Source organism: Mobula birostris, chromosome 7 (assembly GCF_030028105.1).
Source record: "Mobula birostris isolate sMobBir1 chromosome 7, sMobBir1.hap1, whole genome shotgun sequence".
Taxonomy (NCBI): Eukaryota; Metazoa; Chordata; class Chondrichthyes; order Myliobatiformes; family Myliobatidae; genus Mobula; species Mobula birostris.
In genome coordinates this window covers 39,891,367-39,918,663 of record NC_092376.1, presented here as the reverse complement: position 1 = coordinate 39,918,663, position 27,297 = coordinate 39,891,367, and the positions used below count along the sequence as shown (strand labels likewise).

The 27,297-nt window shown below is 43.2% G+C and overlaps 1 protein-coding gene across 1 annotated transcript in view; it reads left to right on the top strand.

The window, feature by feature from the left end:
* The window catches only part of uspl1 (ubiquitin specific peptidase like 1), a 152,854-nt gene that overhangs the window by 7,886 nt on the left and 117,671 nt on the right, over positions 1-27,297 (top strand). The gene's annotated exons all lie outside the window — the stretch shown is intronic.

The window sequence follows — 27,297 nt, the reverse complement described above, 5'->3', positions numbered from 1 at the left end:
TGCCAAAAGTGGAAGACATGACAAGCCATCCACATTGCTGTGTTGTTTGGTACCCTTAAACTCCATGTCATAAGAGTGTGCTTCTAGGAAAATTGCCCAATGTTGTAACCGGGTAGCAATCATCACGGGGATCTCCTTCCTGTGATTGTTAGTGGTCTGTCATTTGGGTAAACTTTTGTCTGTAGAGGTAGGTGTGGAACTTCTCTTTTCCCCATACTAGACCAAGGGCCTATCGGTCAATCTGTGCGTAGTTGCATTCTGTGCTCATCACTGATCTTGAAGCAAATGCAATTGGGCATTCAGATCCATCTTCCATAGTGTGTGACAGAATAGCTCCAATGCCATAAGGGGACGCATCGCATGCCAGTCTGATGGGTCATAATGGGTGAGTGGGTGAGCAGTTCATCTGGTGTTATTAGTCTCTTTGTTTCCTTCAATGCTCTTTCAAATCTTTCTCACCGTTACCACTTTGCTGCTGTCTGCAACAGTGCATTTAAGGCGTGCAGCACTGTAGCAATGTTTGGGAAAAACTAGTGGTAGTAGTTTACAAAGTATGACCTGAGCCATGACACAGTTTCCAGTTTGGATGCCTGTAGCACTGCTTCCATTTTCTCTTGTGATTTACATAAGCCATGCTTGTCAATGACATGTCCATAGTATGAAATTTCATTCTTGAAAAACTCACATTTCTCTCTCTTTGCAAGTACACCATACTCACTCAGCTTGGATAGCACTTTACCAAGGTTGTGGAGGTGCTCTTCATTGTTCTTGCCAGTCAGTGATGATGTCATCAAGGTAACTTTGTGTCCCTGGGGTATGTTGGAGCATCTGGACCACTGCTCTTTGTATATTGCTAGGGCTGATGCAACACCAAAGATGAGACGATTATACTGGAACAATCCCTGTGAATATTGATTGTGAGGAACTTCCTGCTTGACTCCTCAATCTCCATTTGCCTATAGGCTCGTGACAAGTCAATCTTTGAAACCCTCTCCCCACCTGTCAATTATGCTGATATGTCTTCTATTTGTGGCAGGGGATACTGCACAGTACGCAGCTCAGGATTGACACTCACTTTGAAGTTCCCACATGTGCAAACAGCTCTGGCCTTCCCTTTCCTGATCACCAGGACAATGAACGTGGCCCAATCGCTCCCCTCAACCTTGGAGAGAATGCCAGATGCCTCCAAGCTCTGCAGTTCAGTATCCACTTTACGCCATGCGTAAGGCACTGGACATGCTTGAAACTTGGTATTGCTGCTTCATGCAGTTCAATTCTGGCCTTTATGGCTTTGAGTTTACCAATACCCTTCTCAGACACCTTCTCATTAGCATTCAACAGCTGTGACAGCCTTTAGTTAGTGCTACCATTTGGGCCACAGTTGTCTGTTGATGACACAATGAGAGATTTGATTGTCTACCAGTGTAGTTATTCACATCCGAAAAGTGCTGGCACTGGACTTTTCAATACCTAAAGCTCTGACTGCTGTGTTTGACCTCCACACGTCACATTCACTTTCCGTTTGCCTTTGAGAGAAATTCCTTCACCGGTGTAGGTCTCTGTACACTGCTAGCACTGAGGTCTTTTCCAATGGCAGATTAGAAGTTAGTCTGTTGTAGTCAGCCTCTGGAATTATGGACAAAGCTGACCCTGTATCCAGCTCCATTTTCAGTTTTACACCGGACTCATCTATTGTGATCCAGATGATTTTGTGATCTGCTTCAGTAATACTATGCAGTTCTAGACATGACAGCTCACCTTTGTCAGACTCTGTTGTCTGATTCTGTCTCACATTTAGTGACTTTATGCATTTGTTTAGTTTTGTGTTTAAAATTTTTCACTCTGTATAGTTTTTCTTTTCGGTTGTGCTTTTTGTCTGCCTTCCACACTCTCTATGTGACCTCGTCTGTGACACTTTCTGCAAACTTTTTCTTTGAAACAGCAGTCATTTGCATCATGGAAGGATTTGCCACATTAATAACATGTTTGGCTTCTTCCACCATTCTGAACGTTTTGTGCATTTCACATTCTAAACTCTTTTTCTATAGTTCTACTACATCCTTTGCTGCAGTCTCTAACGATATTGCAATGGTCAATGCCTGTTAAACAGTTAGGTCTCTTTCTGACAGTAGACTCTTTTAAGTGCTTTGACTATGCATGCCATATATAAGCCTGTCCCTTAATGCATCAGAAAATCCATCTCTAAAGTCACAGTCTTGGGAAAGTTTGCGCAGTTCTGCAATATATTCAGAAATGCTTTCATCCTTTGATTGGTTCCTTTTGTAAAATCTAAATCTCTCAGTGGTTCAGGGCTCAAGTGATTTTGTAAAAATGTAATAATTTCATCGAACGTCTTGCTTGCTGACTCTTCAGGAGTTACTAAATTGTGTAAAAGCCTGTATGTTTTAGCACCCAATGAGCTAAGAAGCATGGAGACTTCCTTTTCCTCATCCACATCGTTCACGTTACAATACAGTTCAACCCTCTAGACAGACGATTCTCAGTCATCATTAGCACTATCAAGTTTGTCAACTTTCCCAACTAAGGGCATCGTCACCCTGTTTTCAGTTAAACTTTGCTAGTTGTGCATCTTTCACTGTGTACTATGCAGTCTTACTCATGTGTCTCTTTGTTTGTGTCCATGACTCCATGTCTGCCTTCTCTGTACTGTTTAACTCTTCCCTCTCGCTGTCACGTCCCATAACTGTCGGTACGGTCGGTGATGTTCTCTGACATTCAGGTTAGTATTCGTTGCCAATTTGTTGTGTCTGTGCAACTACATATCAATTGAATCAAAGCACTCACGTGGGAGATGATTAACTGGTGTATTCACATTGCAGAGAGAGTGAGAGAGAGAGAGAAAAAACACACAGATCATTGTGCATGCGTAGACAGCAGATCAATGCGCTTAGTAAGTTACCAGTCCATCAGTAGCGCTAAGGAGAGTCATTGCTCTAAAAGAAACAGATTCATACAGTACAGATATCTTCTTGATTTTCTGAACTGATGTTTACTTTTTTTAAAAACTGTGTACACCTTTTCTCATCTCATCACCCACTGCACTTTCTCCCATCTCCCCTTCCCCCAGAAATGTAGGCAATGGGGCAATGTGAAGCTGAGGGAGCCGAAATTAAATAATATAACTTAAAGGAATTGGAAGTGTGCAAATCTTTGAAGGTGGTAGGATGCAATCCTGAGCAGTTTATAAAGTTATGGAATTCTGTTAGACTGAAAAAAGTAAATTGTGCTCAAGCTTCCAATTTGGCCACAGTAGGAGTCTTGCATTCAGTTATGGGCAAATTCAGTTCTCACCAGAGAGAGTATATAAAAGTTTTCAATAGGGAAAAGAAAGCCTGTTCCAGCCATGTGTTTCATTCATAGTTGAAGATTCACAGTGACATCAAGTTCTGCTCTTTAGATGTACTGACTATTGTACCCAGCACGAACAATAGTTTAAATAATGCATTTTCTTTTGATGGTCAGAAGACTCATGTTTAGTATGTCCACAGACAGATCTTCCAGAAAACTCTTGGTTCAAATTAGACTTGAGTTAAAGTGCTTCTGCTCTGAATTTCCATAGGGTTTGACCAGATTTGGGGTGGGGTGTAGTTACTTAGATTAATTGGAGAAGTTGGTGTTGAAGCACCTTCAGTAACTCCAAAAGACTGAAGTTGGGTAAAATACAAAGGCTTTTATTCGCTGTACAATACGACCTCCACGGTGAGTGTCTGCCCCTGGACTGAGGGGGAGGGGCAAGGCAAAACACCTTTATACAGGATCTGTGGGAGGAGCCACAGGGGCAGTCAGCAGAGGGGTGTGTCCAGACTGTTAACCCAGTTACAACATATATATGGTTTACCACATTCACCCCTCCTTTTTTAAAAAGAGTCCCACGGGGTGAAGTGACTGACAATATTTTAAACAAGTATATTTACAGGTCAAGTCTATTAGACGGTCGAGTCCGTCGCTGTGATCTACGTAGCACCAGTGGTGATTGCATCGGCGACGGCGATTGTGCTGGCTCCAGCCTGACTAATCCCACGTGCGTGTGTGTCGCGCCCGGTATGGGAGTGTCGTGTGGTGTCTGTGTATGTGTGGTCAGTAGCGGGGTATGTGACGTATCCCTACAAAACTGGGGATATGACAGTAATTGATGGGAGGGGCCCATCACACTTCGTTGTCATGCTTTTCACGTGGCCCTGGAAGTCGAGCCCCAATAGCACAGGGGCACACAGTTGAGGCATGACCAGTAACGTAAAGTCTCAATATTCTGTGCCCTGCACCACTAGCGTCGCTACACAACCCCCCCAGATGTCTGTTGAATGCGACCCGGAAGCCATGGTGACCCTCTGACTTAGCGGCCATAACACGAGTCCACAAGGCTGCTCCGTGTCCGGGTGGATAAAACTCTCCGTGCTGCCTGTGTCAAACAAGCAGCTTGTCCTGCGCCTCTCCACCAGGATGTCCATCATTGACGGAGGCCAGGGTTGAGTCGCTGTCTTGGTTCGGCGCGGTGGGGTGCCCTGTGAGCACCTGTTGGTCGTAGGCGGTGGGAGGGGGCGCCGACCAAGATGGCTACCCCCATGTCTCGCACGTGGTGGCGGTGTGCAGGCAAGATGGCGGCAGGCAAGATGGCGACCCCCAGTCATGCACGCGGCGCTGCTCGATCCCGCTCGCGATTTGGACTTACAGACCTTGGCGAAGTGGCCCTTCTTTCCGCAGCTGGAGCAGGTAGCTTGTCAAGCCGGGCAGAGTTTCCTGGGGTGCTTCTCGCGTCCGCAGAAGTAACACTTCGTGGACTCGTGACTGGCGGCAGCCGAGATTGATTCGCCGACGGGTTGCAGGGTATGCGGCGCCCATGAGGCCATCAGGGGATCGCATGCCTGGAGAGCCTCGGAGTTATGCAGAGCGGCCTCCGGCGTGTCGGCCAGCTCGATCGCCGAACTTAAGGTAAGATAGGCTTTTTCCAATAGCCGCTGGCGCACATACACTGACCTGGTCCCCGTGATGAAGGCGTCTGTCACTGGGAGCTCTGCATGCTGCGCCGCTGTCAGCTCCTGGCAATTGCAGGCTCGCACGAGTGTCCGTAGGGCCTGGACGAACTCAGCACTTGATTCCCCGGGCCGTTGTTGCCGTGTCGCTAGTGATGCCGAGCATAGACGCTGTTTATCGGCCGCAGGTATTGTCCTGTGAGGGCGCTCATCACGCCATCGTCGCTCGGCTGGTCTCTGATCAGCAAACTGACCCTGGAGTGTAGAAATCCAAGCTTCACTACGGGGTCGGTTGCTTTAATCTCCTCTAGGTATGCTTCGAAGCAGGCCAGCCAGAGTTCGAAAGCATTTCCAGCTTCAGGCGTTTGCTGATTGAGGTCTAACTTGTCGGGTCTCAGAGCCTGTTTCATGCTTTAAAATTTACAGTGAATAAAATTGAAGCATCTTCAATAACTCCAAAAGACTGAAGTTGGGTAAAATACTGAAAGGCTTTTATTCGCTGTACAATACGACCTCCATGCTGAGTGTCTGCTCCCGGACTAAGGGGGAGGGACAAGGTGAAATTACCTTTATACAGGAACTGTGGGAAGAGCCACAGGGGCAGTCAGCAGAGGGGCGTGTCCAGACAGTTAACCCAGTTAGAACATATCTATGGTTTACCACAGGTGTTATGTTACTTCTGTTTAAACGTACCGTGGGTTAACAGTAAAGAATCATATTCTGGAAGAATTAGAGAACTTTTATTTACAGTAATAAACAAACATGTCTTAACCCAGTCACGTGCTGGAACATTCTGGCAATCACGCGCATGCTCAGCGCTCTGTCCAATCATATACTGGCACATCATTGCACGTGATATCACTGCTTCTGGGATTGTGCAGCAGAGAACAAACTTCCCAGAATTCCCTCTGTACACTGTAGATGTCCAGTTGTTCATGGACCAGCTGTAATTCAGAGCAAGAAATGAACAGTGGCTTGTTAGTGAAGTTTGGCAGTTAGTACACCAGAACGTATTTGTGTGACTGGGGAATTTCTATCTCACCTGCTCAGAATTAAATTGTGCAAGAGATCTAAGTATTCACAATGTCAACAAACTAGTGGACAATGAGAAAGAATTTCAAATGATCTGTGTGTTTGAAATATCCAGTACCCTAGTAATCCTGCTTGTGACTTTACTTAATTGCAATGCCAGATGCAAATTATTTTTAAATTTGCCAATCATCCAAAAGAGCAAGGGTTTGGATCATGAAGTGCGTGTGCTTCATGGATTAGTCTCAAGAGTTAATATTTAATTAGTGAAATGAGTTTCACTAATGCTGGAATTGATAATCAATTCTTCTTTTGAAAAGCATTTGACAAGGTCCTTTGTGGCAGACTAGTCCAGGAGATTAAGTCGCAGGTGATTCACAGTGAATCATCCATTAGATGCAAAATTGGCTTTGTCATAGATGACAGAAAAGAGTGGAGAAGGAGTTTTTTTGTCTGGAGGTCTCTGGTCAGTGAAGTTGTGGAAGGATCAGTGCTGAGACTCAATTTGTAATGTATATTTAAGTGATTTGGAGGAGGACATAGGTTGTCTGATTAGTAAATCTGCAGATCACACAAAAATGGGTGGAGTTTCAGATAATGAGCAAGCTCATCAAAGGATACAGCAGTGTATAGATTAGTTAGAAATTTAGGTAGTGAAATGGCAGTTGGCGTTTAATCTGAACAAATGTGAAATGATGCATTTTGGCAGGTCAAATGCAAGAGAAAAGCACAGAGCTCTCTTATTGCTGCTGTCATCTGGAAGAAGGTATAAGAGCCTCAGGATTCACACCACCAAGTTCAGGAACAGTTAATATCCCACAAGCATCAGGCCATTGAACCAGAGGGGTTAACTTTAGTCAACTTCACTTACCCATCATTGAACTGTTTCCACAACCTATGGACTCACTTTCAAGGACTCTACAACTTATTTTCTCAATATGTATTGCTTATGTATTTATTATTATTTTGTTTTTTTTCTTGTTTTGTATTTGCAGTTTATTGTATTTTGCACATTGATTGTTGTCTATCCGATGAGGGGTGGTCTTTCATTGACTGTACTGTGATTCTTGTATTTACTATGAATGCCCACAAGAGAATGAATCTCATGTTTGTACGTGGTGACGCATACAGTATGTACTTTGACAATAAATTTAATTTGAACTTTGGATATGGTTTATCGTGTAGTCATAAGAGATTTGTTGAATTGGCCATTTGATTATGGATTTATGTATTTCAGCACAGGATTGTGGGCAGACAGGCCTCCTCCTGTGCTGTACTGTTCTATGTTCTTTGTTTAATACAAACAAAATACAGACCTGGTGAAGGATCTCAGCCCAAAATGTTAATAGTTTATTTATCTCCGTAGATTCTGCCTGATCTGCTGAGTTCATGCAGCATTTTGTGTGTGTGTGTGTTGATAACCGCATAGTAGTGTTCCTGTATCAGCAATACTATCAATAAAGAAACTAAATATGTTCAAGGACTGCATTTCTTTGCAGAAAATACCCTTTAGCTGCCGTTATTCAAACAAAAAAACTGTGATGTACGCTAGCTAATCATAATTCACATAGTTATGAATAAATTGCCACATTTAAACAGACTGCATCAATCATTTAGAGAGGAGTACATGTTGGTAACAGGCCAGGTAATTGTCCAGTGGCCTATCCGGACATCATAGTTTTGAGAGGAGGGGATTTCACTCAGGTCCACTGCCCGAGTAGAATAGGGAGCAGTGGGTTGCTACAGAGAAATAAAGCTTTGAGCAGGGTCCAGTCCGCGTTTGGGATTGATTAGCATGAGCAAATTAAAGGAAGGCAGGATCAAGTACGGTGGTCGTCGTCACAGCAGCCGTTGTCTGCATGGGTACAGTCAGAGTGGTGATCTGGAGGTTTTAACTCTTCGACGCTTCAGCGAAGAAAAGCTTCAATCAGAGAAAGCAAAGAAAAGAAAAGGTCTTGTTTTTTTTTTCTTTCCTTTCTTTACATCTGCTCAGCTAGGACAGTAGAGATGCCAGGCAGGGTAGTGAAATGCTACTCTTGTGGGATGTGGGAAGGCAGGGAGATCTCCAGTGTCCCTGACTACTACAAGTGGGAGAAGCACATCCAGCTGCAGCTTCTAATAATCCGTTCAGGAGTTGGAGCTGCAACAGGATGAACTCCGGGTCATTCGGGAGGCTGAAGGAGTGATAGACAGGACATATAGAGAGGTAGTTACACTCAAGGTGCAGGTCACAGAAATCTGGGTGACAGTCAGGAAGGGGAAAGGGGTTAAGGAGCCAGTGCAGGGTGCCCCTGTGACCATCCCCCTCAACAACAGGTATATCACTTTGGGTACTGCTGGGGTGGGGGTTGACCTAACAGAGCAGAGTCACAGGGTTTCTGAGTCTGGCTGTGACTCTGGAAGGAAGTGGGGAGAAGAGGCACACTGGGATGATAGGGGATTCATTAGGGGAATGGACAGGAGGTTCTGTGGGTGAGAACAAAATTCCCATGTGATGTGTTGCCCCTCAGGTGCCAGGGTCTCAGATATCTCAGATTGAGTCCTCAGCATTCTTAAGTGGTAAGGTGAACAGCCAGAAGTCATGGTCCATATAGGTATCAATGACATGGGTAGGACGAGAGACGAGGTTCTGCTTAGGGAGATAGGTGCTATGTTAAAGTGTAGGAACTCCAGGTTTGTGATCTCAGGATTGCTAATTGTGTACTAGTGAGGCCAGAACTAGGAAGATTATACAGTTTATTACATGGCTAAGGAATTGGTGTAGGAGGGAGGGCATAAGATTTCTGGATCTTTGGTCTCTCTTGCAGGGAAGGTGGGACCTGTACAGAAGGGATGGCTTGCACCTGAACTGGAGGGGGACTAATATAGCAGGAAGGTTTGTTAATGCTGCATGGTGGGGTTTAAACTAGAGTTACTGGGGGATGGGAACTAGACTACCAGAACACTTAGTGGAGAGGTTGTGGAGGCAGATGTTGGTAAGACCTCAGAAGAAGTTAGGAATCAAATGGTTGAGCATGGTGTGACTAGTGTCCTGAGCTGCTGTGTTTCAATGCAAGAGGTATTGAAGGGAAGGCGGATGATAGTGCTGAAGATGAGGTAGCTGGTTGACAAACAGAGGCGATGTGTAGTGAGGAGAGGCTGTTGATAGGGCAAAATTGCAGTCAACAGGATAAGTTTTAACTTAAAAGGTGGACGAAATCAAAAAGGGTGAATACATGACTGAAGGTGTTATATTTGAATGTGCACAGTATACGGAATATGGTAGATGAACTTGAAACACGGTTGCAGATTGGCAGGTATGATGTTGTAGGCATCACTGAATCATGGTTGAAAGATTATAGCTGGGAGCTTAATGTCCAAGGGTGTAGTTTGTATCGAAAGGACAGGCAGGAAGGCAGTGAAACCAAATCATCAGAAACAGGTGACATAGGGTTGGAAGGTGTTGATTTATTGTGGATAGAGTTAAGGAACTGCAAGGGTAAAAAGATCCTGATGGGAGTTGTATACAGACCCCTAAACAGTAGTAAGGATGCAGTCTACAAATTACAACGGGAGATAGAAAATGAATACCAAATTGGCAATGTTACAATAGTCATGGAGATGTAAATACGCAGATAGATTGGGAAAATCAGGTTGGTGCTGGATTTCAAGAGAGGGCATTTCTAGAATGCCTACAAGATAGCTTTTTAGAGCAGCTTGTGGTTGAACCCACTAGAGGATCAGCTATTCTGGATTGGATGTTGTGAAATGAACAGAATTGATTAGAGAGCTTAGGATAAAAGAACCCTTGGGGGAAAGTGATCAGAATAGCATCAAATTCACCCTGAATTTTGATAAGGAGAAGCTAAAGTCTGATGTATCAGTATTACAGTGAAATAAAGGGAATTACAGAGGCATGAGAGAGGAGTTAGCCAGCATTGGTTGGAAAAGAACACTGGCAGGGATGATGGCAGAGCAACAATGGCTGGAATTTCTGGAAGCAATTTGGAAGGCTCAGGATATATATATATGAAGGACATTAAGAAGGTAAAGATGGAATGCGAACGTAAGCTGGCCAGTGATATTAAAGAGGATACTAAAAGATACTAAAAGTTTCTTCAGATACATGAAGTGTGAAGGAGAGGTGAGAGTGGATATCAGACCATTGGAAAACGAAGCTGGAGAGGTAGTAATTGTGGAACAAGGAAATGACGGATGAATTGAATAAGTATTTTGCATCACTCTTCACTGTGGAAGACACCAGTAGTATGGTGGAAGTTCCAGGTGTCAGGGGTCATGAGGTGTATGAAGTTACCATTACTAGAGAGAAGGTTCTTGGGAAACAGAAAGGACTGAAGTAAGATAAGTCACCTGGCTGAGGTGGTGTACACCCCAGGGTTCTGAAAGAGGTGGCTGAAGAGATTGTGGAGGCATTAGTCATGATCTTTCAAGAATCAGTTCTGGAAGACTGGAAAATTGCAGATGTCACTCCACTCTTCAAGAAAGGACAGAGGCAGAAGAAAAGAAACTATAGACCAGTTAGCCTGACCTCAGTGGTTGGGAAGATATTGGAGTCGACGTCTCAGGGTACTTGGAGGCGCCTGATAAAATAGGCCGTAGTTGGCATGGTTTCCTCAAGGGAAAACCTTGCCTGACAAATCTGTTGGAATTCTCTGAAGAAATAACAAGCAGGATAGACAAAGGAGAATCTGTTGATGATGTGAACTTGGATTTTCAGAAGGCCTTTGATAAGATGCTATGCATGAGGCTGCTTAACAAGCTATGAGCCCATGGTATTACAGAAAAGATTCAAACATGGATAAGGCAGTAGCTGATTGGTAGGAGGCAAAGAGTGGGAATAAAGGGAGCCTTTTTTGGTTGGCTGCCGGTGACTACTGTGTTAGGGGTGTATGTTGGGAACAGTTTTTTTTTGTTATATGTCAGTGGTTTGGATGTTGGAATTGATGGCTTTGTTGCAAAGCTTGCAGATGATATGAAGATAGGTGGAGGGGCAACACACATCAAAGTTGCTGGTGAACGCAGCAGGCCAGGCAGCATCTCTAGGAAGAGGTGCAGTCGACGTTTCAGGCCGAGACCCTTCGTCAGGACTAACTGAAGGAAGAGTGAGTAAGGGATTTGAAAGTTGGAGGGGGAATGGGCGATCCAAAATGATAGGAGAAGACAGGAGGGGGAGGGATGGAGCCAAGAGCTGGACAGGTGATTGGCAAAAGGGGATACGAGAGGATCATGGGACAGGAGGTCCGGGAAGAAAGACAAGGGGGGGGGGGACCCAGAGGATGGGCAAGGCGTATATTCAGAGGGACAGAGGGAGAAAAAGGAGAGTGAGAGAAAGAATGTGTGCATAAAAATAAGTAACAGATGGGGTACGAGGCGGAGGTGGGGCCTAGCGGAAGTTAGAGAAGTCGATGTTCATGCCATCAGGTTGGAGGCTACCCAGACGGAATATAAGGTGTTGTTCCTCCAACCTGAGTGTGGCTTCATCTTTACAGTAGAGGAGGCTGTGGATAGACATGTCAGAATGGGAATGGGATGTGGAATTAAAATGTGTGGCCACTGGGAGATCCTGCTTTCTCTGGCGGACAGAGCGTAGATGTTCAGCAAAGCGGTCTCCCAGTCTGCGTCGGGTCTCGCCAATATATAAAAGGCCACATCGGGAGCACCGGACGCAGTATATCACCCCAGTCAACTCACAGGTGAAGTGTTGCCTCACCTGGAAGGACTGTTTGGGGCCCTGAATGGTGGTAAGGGAGGAAGTGTAAGGGCATGTGTAGCACTTGTTCCGCTTACACGGTTAAGTGCCAGGAGGGAGATCAGTGGGGAGGGATGGGGGGGACGAATGGACAAGGGAGTTGTGTAGGGAGCGATCCCTGCGGAATGCAGAGGGGGGGAGGGAAAGATGTGCTTAGTGGTGGGATCCCGTTGGAGGTGGCGGGAGTTACGGAGAATAATATGTTGGACCCGGAGGCTGGTGGGGTGGTAGGTGAGGACCAGGGGAACCCTATTCCTAGTGGGGTGGCGGGAGGATGGAGTGAGAGCAGATGTACGTGAAATGGGGGAGATGCGTTTAAGAGCAGAGTTGATAGTGGAGGAAGGGAAGCCCCTTTCTTTAAAAAATGAAGACACCTCCCTTGTCCTAGAATGAAAAGCCTCATCCTGAGAGCAGATGCAGCGGAGACGGAGGAATTGCGAGAAGGGGATGGTGTTTTTGCAAGAGACAGGGTGAGAAGAGGAATAGTCCAGATAGCTGTGAGAGTCAGTAGGCTTATAGTAGACATCAGTGGATAAGCTGTCTCCAGAGACAGAGACAGAAAGATCTAGAAAGGGGAGGGAGGTGTTGGAAATGGACCAGGTAAATTTGAGGGCAGGGTGAAAGTTGGAGGCAAAGTTAATAAAGTCAACGAGTTCTGCATGCGTGCAGGAAGCAGCGCCAATGCAGTCGTCGATGTAGCGAAGGAAAAGTGTGGGACAGGTACCAGAATAGGCACGGAACATAGATTGTTCCACAAACCCAACAAAAAGGCAGGCATAGCTAGGACCCATACGGGTGCCCATAGCTACACCTTTAGTTTGGAGGAAGTGGGAGGAGCCAAAGGTGGAGGGGCAGGTAGTTTTGAGGAAGTAGAGAGGCCACAGAAGGACTTAGAAGAGATGGAGAATGGGCAAAGCAATTGCAGATGGAATACTGTTTTGGGAAGTGTAAGGCCATACACTATGGTAGAAGAAATGAAAGGGCTGACTATTTTCTAAATGAAGAGAAAATACAAAAATCTGAGGTACAAAGAGACTTGGGAGTGCTTGTGCAGGATTCCCTAAAGGTTAATTTGCAGGTTCAGTCTGCAGTGAGGAAGGTAATTCCGATGTTAGCATTCATTTCAAGAGGATGGGAATAGAAAAGCAAGGATAAAGTACTGGTGAGGCCTCACTTGGAGTATTGTGAAGTTTTGTGCCCCTTATCTTAGAAAGTATATACTGAAACTGGAGAGGGTTCAAAGGAGGTTCACAAAAATGATTCTAGGATTGATTGGCTTGTCATATGAAGAGAGTTTGATGTCTCTGGGACTGTATTTACTAAAATTCAGAAAAATAAGAGGTAACCTTATTGAAGCCTATTGAATGATTGATTGCATGTAAGTGGAGCTAGTATTTCATATGATGGGGAGAGTCTAAGACCAAAGGACACAGCCTTAGAATAGAGGGGCATCACTTTAGTACGGAGATGAGGAGGAATTTCTTCAGCCAGAGAGTGGAGAATCTGTAGAATTATTTGCCACAGGCAGCAGTGAAGGTCAAATATACAAGGCCAATTAATATTTAAGACAGAAGTTGATAGATTCTTGATTGGTCAGGGAATGAAGGGTTACGGAAGAAGCAGGAGATTAGGGCTGAGAAGAAAATTAGATCAGCCATGATGAAATGGAAGAGCAGACTCGATGGGCCAAATGGCCTAATTCTGCTCCTATATCTTATAGTCTTAGGATGGTTTATTTGAGATGTGAGAATCTATACACAATCAGTTGAGATACACTCAATAGTCACTTTATTGGGTATACCTGTACATCTGCTCGTTCATGCAAATATCTAATGAGTTTATCATGTGGCAGCAACTAAATGCATAAAAGCATGTAGACATGGTCAGGAGGTTCAGTTTTTCTTCAAAGTTCAAAGTAAATTTATTATAAAAGTACATATATATCACCATATACAACCCTGCAAATCACTTCCTTGTGAGCATGCTCAGTAAATCTACAGTATAATAACCATAGCAGAATCAATGAAAAACTGCGCCATCTGATCAAACAGCGGAATGGGGAGGAAATGTGACCTAAGTGACTGTCCATAGTATGTTTGTTGGTGCCAGATGGGGTGATTTGATAATCTAAGAAACTGCTGATCTGGAATTTTTGTGCACATCAATATCTGGAGTTTACAGAGAATGGTGCGAGAAACCCCATGCAAGGCTTATTGAGAAAGTAAGGAGGCTTAGGATCCAAGGGGATATTGCTTTGTGGATCCAGAACTGGCTTGCCCACAGAAGGCAAAGGGTGTTTGTAGACGGGTCATATTCTGCATGGAGGTCGGTCACCAGTGGTGTGCCTCAGGGATCTGTTCTGGTAGGTCAAATATGGCAGAATATAGTACTAATAGTAAGACTCTTGGCAGTGTGGAGGATCAGAGGGACCTTGGGGTCCGAGTCCACGGGACACTCAAGGCTGCTGTGTAGGTTGACTTTGTGGTTAAGAAAGCATATGGTGCATTGGCCTTCATCAATTGTGGGATTGAGTTTAGGTGCCAAGAGGTAATGTTGCAGCTAATAAGGACGCTGGTCAGACCCCACTTGGAGTACTGTGCTCAGTTCTGATCGCCTCACTGTAGGAAGGATGTGGAAACCATAGAAAGGGTGCAGAGGAAATTTGCGAGCATGTTGCCTGGATTGGGGAGCATGCCTTATAAAAATAGGTTGAGTGAACTCGGCCTTTTTTCTTTTTTCCTTGGAGCATCGAAGGATGAGAGGTGACCTGATAGACGTGTATAAGATGATGAGAGGCATCGATCATGTGCATAGCTAGAGGCTTTCTCCCAGGACTGGAATGTCTAGCACGAGAGGACACAGTTTTAAGGTGTTTGGAAGTAGGTACAGAGGAGATATCGGGGTAAATTTGTCACGCAGAGTCGTGAGTGCATGGAATGGGCTGCTGGCGACAGTGGTGGAGGCAGTTACGATAGGATCTTTTCAGAGACTCCTGGACAGGTATATGGAGCTCAGAAAAGTAGATGGCTATGGGTAACCCTAGGTACTTTCTCAGGTAAGGACATGTTCGGCACAGCTTTGTGGGCCAAAGAGCCTGTATTGTGCTGTAGGGTTTCTATGTTTCTCAACAAAAATATCCAGTGAGCGGCAGTTCTGTGGGTAAAAATGCCTTGTTAATGAGAGAGGTTAGAGAAGAATAGCCAGACTAGTTCAAACTGACCGGAAGTACCTCAGATAACCACGCATTACAACAGTGGTGGGCAGAAGATTACATTATCTCCCAACACACAACACTGCGATCCTTGAAGTGGATGAGCTACAGCAGCAAAAGATTGCATGCACTCAACGTCCACTTTATTTGGTACAGGAGGTACCTAATTAAATGACCATTGAGTGTATACTGTATGAATGAAACACATTTTAGAACTGTTCAAAATTTTTCATTTTGTTCTAAGCTTGCAAATAAGTTATCAAATGAATGGAGACACTTGATGTGTTAAAATCGCTCTCTGGGGTATGGTGATGTAATAGTTTATCTATAGGAGTTACAATCATAATCCAGAGGCATGAGTTTGAATCCCATCATGGCAACTTTAACAATAGCAGCCATGAATCATCAGATTAGAGACCGTGCTAGGAACTGGAGCTGCAGCTGGGTAAGCTTAAACTCATAAGGGAGAATAAGGAGGAGATAGATAGGTGCTCCAGGGAAATAGTCACCCCTAAGTTGCAGGAGGCAGGTAGCTGGGTAGCTGTTAGGAGAGAGAAAGAGAATAGGTGAGCAATGTGGAGTACCCCTGTAGCCATTTGCCATTTTAATAAGTATACCACTTTGGATACTGTTTGGGAGACAACCAGTCAGGGGAAATGCCACAGCATCCAAGTCTTTAGCACTGAGTTTAGCTTTGAGGCTCAAAAGGAAAGGGCAGAGAAGTGGAGTGTAATGGTGATAGGGGATTTGATAGTTAGAGGAGCAGGCAAGGCATTCTGTTGACATGAAAGAGACATCCAGATAGTATCTTTCCTCCCACAGCATTCTAAAGGGAGAGGGTGAACAGCCAGAATTCGTGGTACTTATTGGTACCAAGGATGTAGGTAGGAAAAGGGAGGAGGTACTGAAGAGAGAATATGGGGAGTTAGGTAGAAAGGTGAAAAGCAGGACCTCCAGTATGGTCGTCTCTGGATTACTTCCTGTGCCACGTGCCAGTGAAGGTAAGAAAAAAAATGAATGTGTGACTGAGGAATTGGTGCAGGGGGACTCTGATCAAATCAAACCTTAGAAAGAGGTGAGCTAGGATTGGAAGATGTAGAATACTTGTGGGTAGAATAAAGAAACAGCAAGGGTAAAAAAAAAACACTGAAGGGAGTTATATACAGGCCTTCAAACAGTAGCCAGGATGTGGGCTACAAATTACAATGGGAGATAGAAAAGGCATGTAAAAAGGGCAATGTTACAATAGTCATGGGGATTTCAATATGGAGGTACATTGGGAAAATCAGGTTGGTGCTAGATCCCAAGAGAGGGAATTTGTAGAATGCCTATGAGTGGTTCTTAGAGCAGCTTGAGGTTGAGCCCACTAGGGAAAAGGTAATTCTGGATTAGTGTGTAATGAACCAGATTCAGTTAGGAAGCTTAAGATAAATGAATCCTCAGGAGGCTGTGATGATATTATGATAAAGTGATCCTGTAGCTTGAAAGATAGAAGCTAAAATCAGATGTATGAGTATTACAATGGTGTTAAGAGAATTACAGAGGCATGAAAGAAGAGCTGGCCAATGTTGGTTGGAAGTGGACACTAGCAAGAAGGGGATGGCAGAACAGCAGTGGCTTTAGTTTCTGGGAGCAATTCAGGTGGTGCAGGATAGATACATCCCAAACAAGAAAAAGTATTCTAAAGGGGGATGAGGCAACTGTGGATGACAAGGGAAGTTAAAGATGGTGTAAGCAAAAGAGGGGGCATATAATATAGCAAAATACAGTGAGAAGTTAGAGTACTGGGAAGCTTTGAAAAACCAACAGAAGTCAACTTAAAAAACAATAAGGAGAGGAAAATGAAAAATGAAGATAAGATAGCCAATAATGTAAAAGAGAATACCAGATTTTTTTTTCAGATATATATATAGAGAGTAAAAGAGAAGCAAGACTAGATATTAGACCACTGGAAAATAATGCTGCAGAGGTCGTGATGAGGGACAAAAAAATAACAGACAAACTTAGTAAGTATTTTGCATCAGTTTTTACTGTGGAAGACACTAGCAGTATGCCAGAAATTCGAGAGTGTTGGGGACAGAAGTGAGTGTAGTTGCTATTACTAAGGAGAAGGTTTGGAAAAGCTGAAAGGTTTGAAGGTAAGTAAGTCACCTGGACTAGATGGAGTACACCCCAGGGTTCTGAAAGAGATAGCTGCAGAGAAGGCATTGTAGAGGCATTGTGGGGGCATTAGTAGTGACCTTTCAAGACTGGAAAATTGCAAATGTCACTCCACTCTTTAAGAAGAGAGGGAGGCGAAAGAAAGGAAATTGTAGGCCAGTTAGGCTGACTTCAGTGATTAGGAAGATTTTGGAGTCCATTATAAAGGATGAGGTTTCGAGGCATATGATAAGATAGGACAATGTCAGCATGGTTCCCTTAAGGGGAAAACTTACCTGACAAATTTATTGGAATTTTTTGATGAAATAACAGGCAGGATAGACAAAAGAGAGTCAGTAGAGGTTGTTTACCTGGATTCTCAGAAGGCCTTTATAAAGTGCCACACATGAGGCTGCCAAACAAGGTAAGAGACCATGTTAACGCAGGAAATTTACTAGCGTGGATAGAAGATTGGCTGACAGGCAGGAGGCAATGAGGGAGAATGAAGGGAGGCCTTTTCTGGTTGACTGCCATTGACTGGTGGTGGTCCGCAGAGGTCGGTGTTGGGACCACTTCTTTTCACGTTATAGGTCAATGATTTAGATGCCTGAATTGATGGTTTTGTGGCCAAGTTTGTGGACAATACAAAGATAAGTGGAAGGGTGGGTAGTGTTGAGGAAGCTGGGAGTCTACAGAAGGACTTAGACAGATTAGGGGAATGAGCAAAGAAGTGGAAGATGGAATATAGTGTAGGGAAGTGTATGGTCATGCACTTTGATAGAAAGAATAAAGCCATTGATTATTTTATAAATGGGGAGAAAATTCGAAATCAGGAGGTGCAAACAGACTTGGGAGCCCTTGTGCAGATTTCCCTAAATATTAACTTGCAGGTTGAGCCAGTGCAACATTAGCATTAATTTCAAGAGGACTAGAATATCAAAGCAAGGATGTAATGCTGGAGTTTATAAGGCATTGGTAAGACAGTACTTCGTGTACTGTGAGCAATTTAGGTCCTCTTTTCTAAGACAGGATGTGCTGCTATTGGAGAGGACCCAGAGGAGGTTCACAAGAATGAGAATGAAAAAGTTAACATACGAGGAGCGTTTGATGACTCTGGGCCTGTACTTGCTGGAGTTTAGAAGAATGAGAGGTGATCTCATTGAATCCTATTAAATACTGAAAGCCCTAAATTGAATGGATGTGGACAAGATGTTTCCTATAGTGGGGGAGTCTAGGACCGGAGAGCACAGCTTCTGAATAGAGGGATGTCCTTTTAGAACAAAGGTGAGGAGGAATTTCTTTGGTGGTGAACCTTTGGAATTCATTGCCACAGACAGTTGTGGAGGCCCACTCATTGGGTATATTTAAAAGGATGGTTGATAGGTTCTTGATTAGAAAGGGCAACAATGGTTGTGGGAAGAATGTAGGAGAATGGTGTTGAGAGGGATATAATAAATCAGCCAAAATGGAATGGCACAGCAGATTTGATGATCCAAGTGGCCTAATTCTACTCATGCATTTTATGGTCTTATGGTCATTAAACAATCCCATCTGGTTCACTAGAGTACTTCAAGAAAGAAAAGTGGAACTTCTTACTGATTTGGCCTATAAGTGGCAAGAAATACAGGAGGGACTCTTCTCTCCCTCTTCTGTTCAGCAGTAATTGGAGATAGACACCATGTCTGCATCCTGTGAATGAATAACTAAAACTGTGAAGATCTAAGGTAACTGAAATGATAGTAAGCAGCAAATTAATACATAGTATTCACAGAAACATGGCTCACCCCTACACTTTCAGACGCAGCACTCCAGCCCGAGGGCTTCACCATCCACCGCAAAGACAGGACAGCTGAGTCTTTTAAAGGTAGAGGAGGCACAGTATGCTTTCTGATTACCTCATCATGGTGTAGAGATGTGGCGGTTCTGTCTCAATCCGGCTCACCTGACTTGGAATATCTAGTGGTCAAATGTCATTCATTTTATCTGTTGAGAGACTTTTCCGCCATCATCGGGGTAGCGGTGTACATTCCGTGCATGGCTAACGTCAGGCAGGCACTGGAGGAGCTGAGCACTGTGATCAGCATTCACAAAACAATGCACCCTGATGCCTTCCCTATCACTGTAGGGAATTTCAACCAGGCCAGCTTAAAGAAGTCTCCGACCAGCTGGCACCAACATATCACCTGTGGAACCTGAAGAGCCAACATATTCAACCAGTGTTACACCACCATCTCATGCCCGTACTTTGGAAAATCTGATCGCCTGGCTGTACCTTTACTCCCGGCGTACAGACAGAGACTAAAAACTGCAGCAGCAGTGGAGAGGACCAGAAAGGTATGGACAAGGGAGGTGAGGGAGCACTTGCAGGGCAGTTTGAGTCAGTGAACTGGACAATATTAAGCGATTCGTCTTTAAATCTGAATGAATTTACCACAGTAGTCACCAATTTCATCAAGACCTGTGTGGTGAGTGTCTGCCTTTAAGAACATGCCAGACAAACCCAAACCAAAAGCCATGGATAAACCAGGAGAATCTTAGTCTGCTGAGGGCTAGGTCTGTGGCATTCAAAACCAGTGATCCATAACTGTACAAGAAGTCCAGGTACGACCTATGGAAGGCTATTTTAAGAGTGAGAAAAAAAACAACTGTTTGAAGTTAGAGACAGAATCAGATGCACGTCAGCTCTGGAGGATTTGCAGGCCATTACTTCCTACAAGGTGAAACCTAACATCATGAATAGATGTGATGTTCCACTCCCAGCTACGCTCAATGTCTTTTATGCAGGCTTTCAAGTGAAGAATAAAACACCTGTGCGAACCCCTGCAGCATCTGGTGGCTCTGTGATGTATGTCTCAGAGGCCGATATTGGAACATCTTTCAAGAGGATGAACCCTTGCAATGGATCAGGCCCTGAAGGTGTACTGGGTAGGGCACTGAAGAACTGTGTCAACCAACTGTTCAAGGGTATCTTCAAACTCTCACTGTTGCAGTCAGAGTTCAAAGGGGAGAGAATCATACCATTGCCCAAGAAGAGCAGGGTGACTATCGCCTAGTTGCACTCACATCGACTGTGATAAAACACTTCAAGAGGGTGGTCGTAGCCATAATCAACTCCTGCCTAAGGAAGGACCTGGTCCTGCTGCAATTTGCCTATCGCCACAATAAGTACAGCAGATGCCATCTCACTGGCTGTCCACTTGACCTTGGATCAGCTGGGCAATAGCAATACCTACACGAGACTGCTGTTTATTGATTACAGCTCAGTGTTCAAATCTATCATACTCTCGGTACTAATCAACAAGCTCGAAAACTTGGGCCTCTGTACCTCCCTTGCAACTGAATCCTTAACTTCCTTAGCGGGAAACCACAGTCAGTACAGATCAGAAATAACATCTCCTCCTTGCTGACAATCAGCATGGGTGCACCTCAACAATGTGTGCTAATCCCAATGCTCTACTCCCTCTACACCCATGACTATGGCTAGTCACAGCTCAAACACCATCTATAAATTTGCCGATGACGCAGCTACTGTTGACAGAATTTCAGATGGTGATGAGGAGGATTGACATAGATCAGCTGGTTGACTGGTGTTGCAACAAGAAGGCTGCACTCACTGTCAGTAAGACCAAGGAATCGATTGTGGACTTCAGGAAGGGGAAGTCATGGGAACACACACCGGTCCTCAGCGAGAGGGTAGAAAGGGTGCGCAGTTTCAAATTTCTGGGTGTCAACATCTCTGAAGGTCTATCCTAGGCTCAACACATTGATGTAATTATGAAGAAAACATGCCAGTGGTTATATTTCATTAAGAGTTTGGGGAGATTTGGTATGTTATCAAATACTCTAGTAAATTTCTACAGGTGTACTGTGGAGAGAATTCTAATGGTTGCATCACCATTTGGTATGGAGGAGCCACTGCATAGGATCAGAAAAGCCTGCAGAGGGTTGCAAACTCTGCCTGCTCCTTCATGGGAATTAGCATCCCCAGCATCAAGGACATCTTCAAAAGGCGATGCCTCAAAAATGCAGCGTCCATTGTTAAGGACTCCCATCACCCAGGACATGCTCTCTTCTCATTGCTACTAATCAAGGAGGTGGTATCGGAAGCTGAAGACGCACGCTCAATGGAACAGCTTTTTCCTTCTGCCATTAGGTTTTGGAATAGACAATGAACCCACGCACATTATCTCACTATTTTCACTCTCTTTTTGCACTACTAATTTAATTTTGAAATATATATATGTGTGTGTATATATTCTAATTGTAATTTATAGTTCTTATTATGTTTGGCATTGTCCTGCTGCAGCAAGATAACATATTTCACAACATATGCCTACAATATTAAACCTGATTCTGATTAGTCTCACAAAGGAGGTTAAATTCAGCTCCTATTTTTGCCCTGCTAGGTGTAATGGAAATGCTGACCAAGAGTGAAATATATTACTGTGTTGTCTGTGATCTGTTGGAGCAGCTTAAAGAAAGGCAAATTTCACAGGAATGCCGAACTTCTGCTTGTCAGATGTACTGACTGCTTTATTCAACATAAGCAACAGCTGCAATAATCCATTTCCTTTAGTAGGTCATAAGATTCATGTTTGACTTGCCAGCTGTAACAGGTTTGAGCATGAATATTAGGCAAATGCTATTTAGCCAAGGCTCGTGGATTATGGGAAAGAATGGAGCAGTAAATGTTGGGTGGCTCTGAATGTCTCAGTTTGCCCAAGGTTTATGGCATCAGGCATATGTCTCCTGGCCTCGGAGTTTCTTTGGAATATGCTGGGATCTGCTAGTTAACAGGTAAAGTGATTTTCGTTCTCCAGAAGAGCATGTGTATACCTCCTGCTGTTCCAGGCTTGGTCTTAGTTTATATGCCATTAAACAAAATGCAGCAAACTTAAGGCCTATCCCAGTCGTATAAGATGTTCGAAAGATGTAGGCTTTGGATTTGGCACACTGGCACCCTGGAACCCTGTCCTGATAGGAAGGATGCAGGAAACATACCAGTAGTGGCATTTGTCAGGAAAATTAGATGAAAAAACTTGGCGCTGACTTCCATACACTCCTTCAAAATTTTAAGTACTTTTGGATGGGAAAATAATAACAAGAGAACAAAGGAACGTAAGCTTATCAAGTAACATTTTATTTTAAAAACAGTTAAACAATAAACATCCACATTTCACAGATCTTAAAATTCCAAACATCCTGGCCTTCTAATCTGACCCAGGAGAGAGCCCATGCTAGAGTATGAGGATGTAATACTGTATGTATAATATTCACTTTCATATTGCTGAGTGTGTTGTGGACAATAACTCACTTGTTGCCATGGTATTTAGGATTGTGTCTCAGGGCAGCAGGCATCAGATCCTCATCTGACCTTTTTTCCTCGCCAGAGCTTAAGCCTAGTTTTTTTAAAAACAATTATTTTAAGGTGGTACCTGTGTGGCAGTACATGAAATGTTAATCTGCCATTTACCTTGGAGCCTTTAAGTGTTGAGGTGGTTGTCCTCTGACCCCAATCAATTCTGCCACAGTCCAAAGGGCGCAATGTGGAAATGGCTGAAGGCATTGATATAAATATATAAAGGTCATCAATGATCTTAAAGAAGAAATGTATAATTGAGGTGGAATTGTGTGTGAGAGGACAGAGGTATCCAGATAAAGTTTGGAACTAAAGTAGAAATAGAAGTAAAATGTGCTATCAAAAAAAACCACAAAGCTAAACCAGATCCATTGGGGATCAAACTATAAGACATTCTAAAGGAACCCCATTTTTCAGCCACATTCTATTTCACAAAACTGTTTAGATAGGTCGATTTTTAGTTTATTATATAAGCTGGCATGAGGGATGATTTTAATGAAAATTGGACAGTTTCTTTATAATTCTCATCCTAACGCAAATGTCTCTTTTGATTGGTACGGAAGGCAAAAGTTTAAATCTAAAGGCAGCATCTTAAAAACATGGACATTGTCAACGTCCTAAATAAACCTCTGGAAATTTAGTCCAATAAAATGTGGCTTTAGCAGTGGTGTATTTTTCTGGAGAAATGAATTCTTGCACATGTTGGGAAACTGTATCACTAACAAAATAGATTTCTCAAGACTCTGATGTAGTCCAATTAAAGAAGACGGAAAGTAAGTCACCTAGCAGTAATGAAAACACTATTAAATACAGATGGAAAAAATTGACCCATCCAACTCTATGAGTTCATTTTCAAGTGCTTATACTATTGAAACTTGTTTTCTCTATGCGAGCAGATTTATATATATTTTATTATATTTGAATGGAAGTATAATATTAAATCAGATAATAGTGCCTGAAATTGACAGTTTTGATTTTTTTGGGACCCTGTGTTCCTAACAATGCCAACATTTATTCACTGTCTATTAATTGCACTTGAAATGTTATGTTGAGTTGCCTTCTGGAATTACTGATATCATACTGCTGAACACAATCCCAGAATACTGTTGAGGAGGGACGTCCAAGACTTAGCTACAGTGATGAATGGCAATATAATACCATATCAGGATTGTGTGCTAATTGAAGGGGATCTGTAGATGGAGATGATCCCCAAATGTTGAATTATGGTGTAGAATTATTACTTTTCTTGTAGTTTTCTTGTGCTTATAATTTTTAAATAATTACCAATATATGTGTAATTGTTCAGTGAATTTCCTAGTAATTGCAGTATAGCTGATGCTGTATTTTATTTATTTTTATTATTTAGAGATACAGTGAGGATAGGCCCTCCAAGCCGCGCTGCACAGCAATCCCACAATTTAACCCTAGCCTCATCATGGGACAGTTTACAACGGCCATTTAATCTACTAGCCAATGCATCTGTGGAGTGCAGGAGGAAACCAGAGCACCCAGAGGAAACCCACATGCATGGGAAGGGGCATACAAACTTGTTTACCGAGCTTGCCCAAAAGCTTCTCAGTTTTTTCCACAACAGGTGTCACACCACCTGAATCTGGCTATTTTATAGGTTAGTTGTTATCACTGGAATGTTGTCATCTACAGTTTGAGTATTAAATGACTATAGCTTTTTTTGTTGTCTGTTTTTTCTTTATTTGTTCTTTGTTCTTGTAATACTTAATACTACCTGTATTAAGCCATAACCACCAAGTTTTATGCCGTATGCTTGATTTCCAAAGAATCTCCGGATCTTACCTGGCTGCATCATTGTGCGGTAAGGAAGCTGCAAGGCGTCTGACCACAAGATCCTACAGAGGATAGTAAGAGGATTAATGCAGTCTCCCTCCCCGCTTCTTGTGAGATTTTCCAGGAGTGTAGTAGATGAAGGGCCCAAAGCATTGTTTAGGATCCCTAGCACCATTTCACAATCTCTTTGATCCACTACCATCAGGTAGGAGGCACAGCAGCATCAGGACTAGGTCTTCCAGGCTGGGTAACAGCTTCTTCCCTTCAGGAACTAATGAATACCCTGCCACCACCAAGCTCTTGTCACTAGGACAGTGAGTTGTTTACGGTTTACTACTTATCTGTTCTGTGTACCACATACATTGTGAATTATACTTTATAACTTATTTATGGTAATATTATGTTTTCTGTTCTGTGTGATATACTTTGTTGGTGCACTGTGATCGAGAGGAGCATTGTTGGTTTGGTTGTATGTATCTACAGTCTGGTGACAATAAACATCAATTTGAATTTGAAACACTAAATAATGCCTGAAGGTTGGTAGGGAATTGTGCATGCAGGCATGGACTGCCTAATGTATGGAGGAGCTTTGTGGCCACGATTGTAAACGATTCAAAGATAGATAAAAGTACAGGTAGTGTTGATGATGCAGAAGGACTTGGGTAGGTTAGCAGAATGGGAAAAGAAGGGGTAAATGGAATACAGTATCGGGAAGTGTACGGTCATGCACTTTGGTAGAAGGAATAAAAGCATAGACTATTTTCTAAATAGGGAGAAAATTCAAAAATCTGAGGGAAATTGGGTATCCTCATGCAGGATTCCCTAAACATTAACTTGCAGGCTGAGTCAGTGGTGAGGAAGGCAAATTCAATGTTAGAATTTATTTCAAGAGGACCAGTATATAAAAGCAAAAATGTAATGCTGATGCTTTATAAGGCACTGGTGAGCCTCATAGAATCATAGAACCATAGAACATTACAGCACAGAAACAGGCCTTTTGGCCCTTCTTGGCTGTGCCGAACCATTTTTCTGCCTAGTCCCACTGACCTGCACCTGGACCATATCCTTCCATACACCTCCCATCCATGTACCTGTCCAAGATTTTCTTAAATGTTAAAAGTGAGCCCGCATTTACCACTTCATCTGGCAGCTCATTCCACACTCCCACCACTCTCTGTATAAAGAAGCCCCCCCCTAATGTTCCCTTTAAACTTTACCCCTTTCACCCTTAACCCATGTCCTCTGGTTTTTTTCTCCCCTAGCCTCAGTGGAAAAAGCCTGCTTGCATTCACTCTATCTATACCATTCATCATTTTATATACCTCTATCAAATCTCCCCTCATTCTTCTACGCCCCAGGGAATAAAGTCCTCAGTGGAAAAAGCCTGCTTGCATTCACTCTATCTATACCCATCATCATTTTATATACCTCTATCAAATCTCCCCTCATTCTTTTACGCTCCAGGGAATAAAGTCCTAACCTATTCAACCTTTCTCTGTAACTCACTTTCTCAAGTCCTGGCAACATCCTTCTAAACCTTCTCTGTACTCTTTCAACCTTATTCATATCCTTCCTGTAATTTGGTGACCAAAACTGTACACAATACTCCAAATTCGGCCTCACCAATTCCTTATACAACCTCACCATAATATTCCAACTCTTATACTCAGTGCTTTGATTTATAAAGGCCGGTGTACCAAAAGCTCTCTTTACGACCCTATCTGCTTGTGACGCCACTTTTAGGGAATTTTGTATCTGTATTCCCAGATCCCTCTGTTCCACTGCACTCCTCAGTGCCCTACCATTTACCTTGTATGTTCTACCTTGGTTTGTCCTTCCAAAGTGCAATACCTCACACTTGTCTGTATTAAACTCCATCTGTCATTTTTCAGCCCATTTTTCCAGCTGGTCCAAATCCCTCTGTAAGCTTTGAAAACCTTCCTCACTGTCCACTACACCTCCAGTCTTTGTATCATCAGCAAATTTGCTGATCCAATTTATCACATTTGGAGTATTGTGAGCAGTTTTGGGCCCCTTATCTAATAAAGGCTGTGCTGACATTGGAAAGGGTTCAGAGGAGGTTTGCGAGAATTATTCTGAGAATGAAAGGCTTATCATATTGAGTAGCGATTGATGGCTTTGGGCCTTTACTTGCCAGAATTTAGAAGAATTGGCGGGGGGGGGGGGTGGAAATCTCATTAAAACCTATCAAATGATCAAAGGCCTAGAGTGGATATGGAGAGGAAGTTTCTTATGGTGGGGAAGTCTAGGATCAGAGGGCAAAGCCTCAGAATAGAAGGACATCCATTTAGAAAAGAGATGAGGATGGATTTCTTTAGTCAGAAGGTGGTGAATCTATGGAATTCGTTGCCATGGGCAGCTGTGGAGGCCAGGTCATTGGGTGCATTTAGGGTGGATGTTGATAGGTTCTTGGTTAGTCAGAGCATGAAAACTTATGAGGAGAAAGCAGGAGAGGAGCATGAGTTTGAGAGGAAAATGGATCAGCCATGGTGAAATGGAAGAGCAGACTCAATGGACTGAATGGCCTAATTCTACTCTTATGTCTTAATGGCCTAGTAGAGTGCTGTCTTAAAGGAATCATTAATAGTGCACAAAAGAGCAAAAGATTTAAACAAGCATATATAGATTGAATATGATTTGATTGCAAGATATTTGGCCTGAAAATTTCTCTAAGTCCACCTCAAAAGTAGGAGGGGCTAGTGAAGAACTAACATTTTAAATGAGAGGGATTTTTCTAGAAACAAGGATAATTCCATAAACAACAATCCACATGTGTGTGAATATTCTGGCTCGTTAGAGATAAAGCAATAATCTGCTCTTCTAACTTTAAGCAGAAGGAGGCCACAATCTCTCAGTTTGTGATGCATTGATACACAGCTGCATATGGACGATTCATTCTGTTGAAGCATTTGAGTACAAGTACTTCATTTGGCATTGATTTTACTTTTTCGGACTAAAAAACATCAATATTGAAGAATGGCACATGGTTTAATGT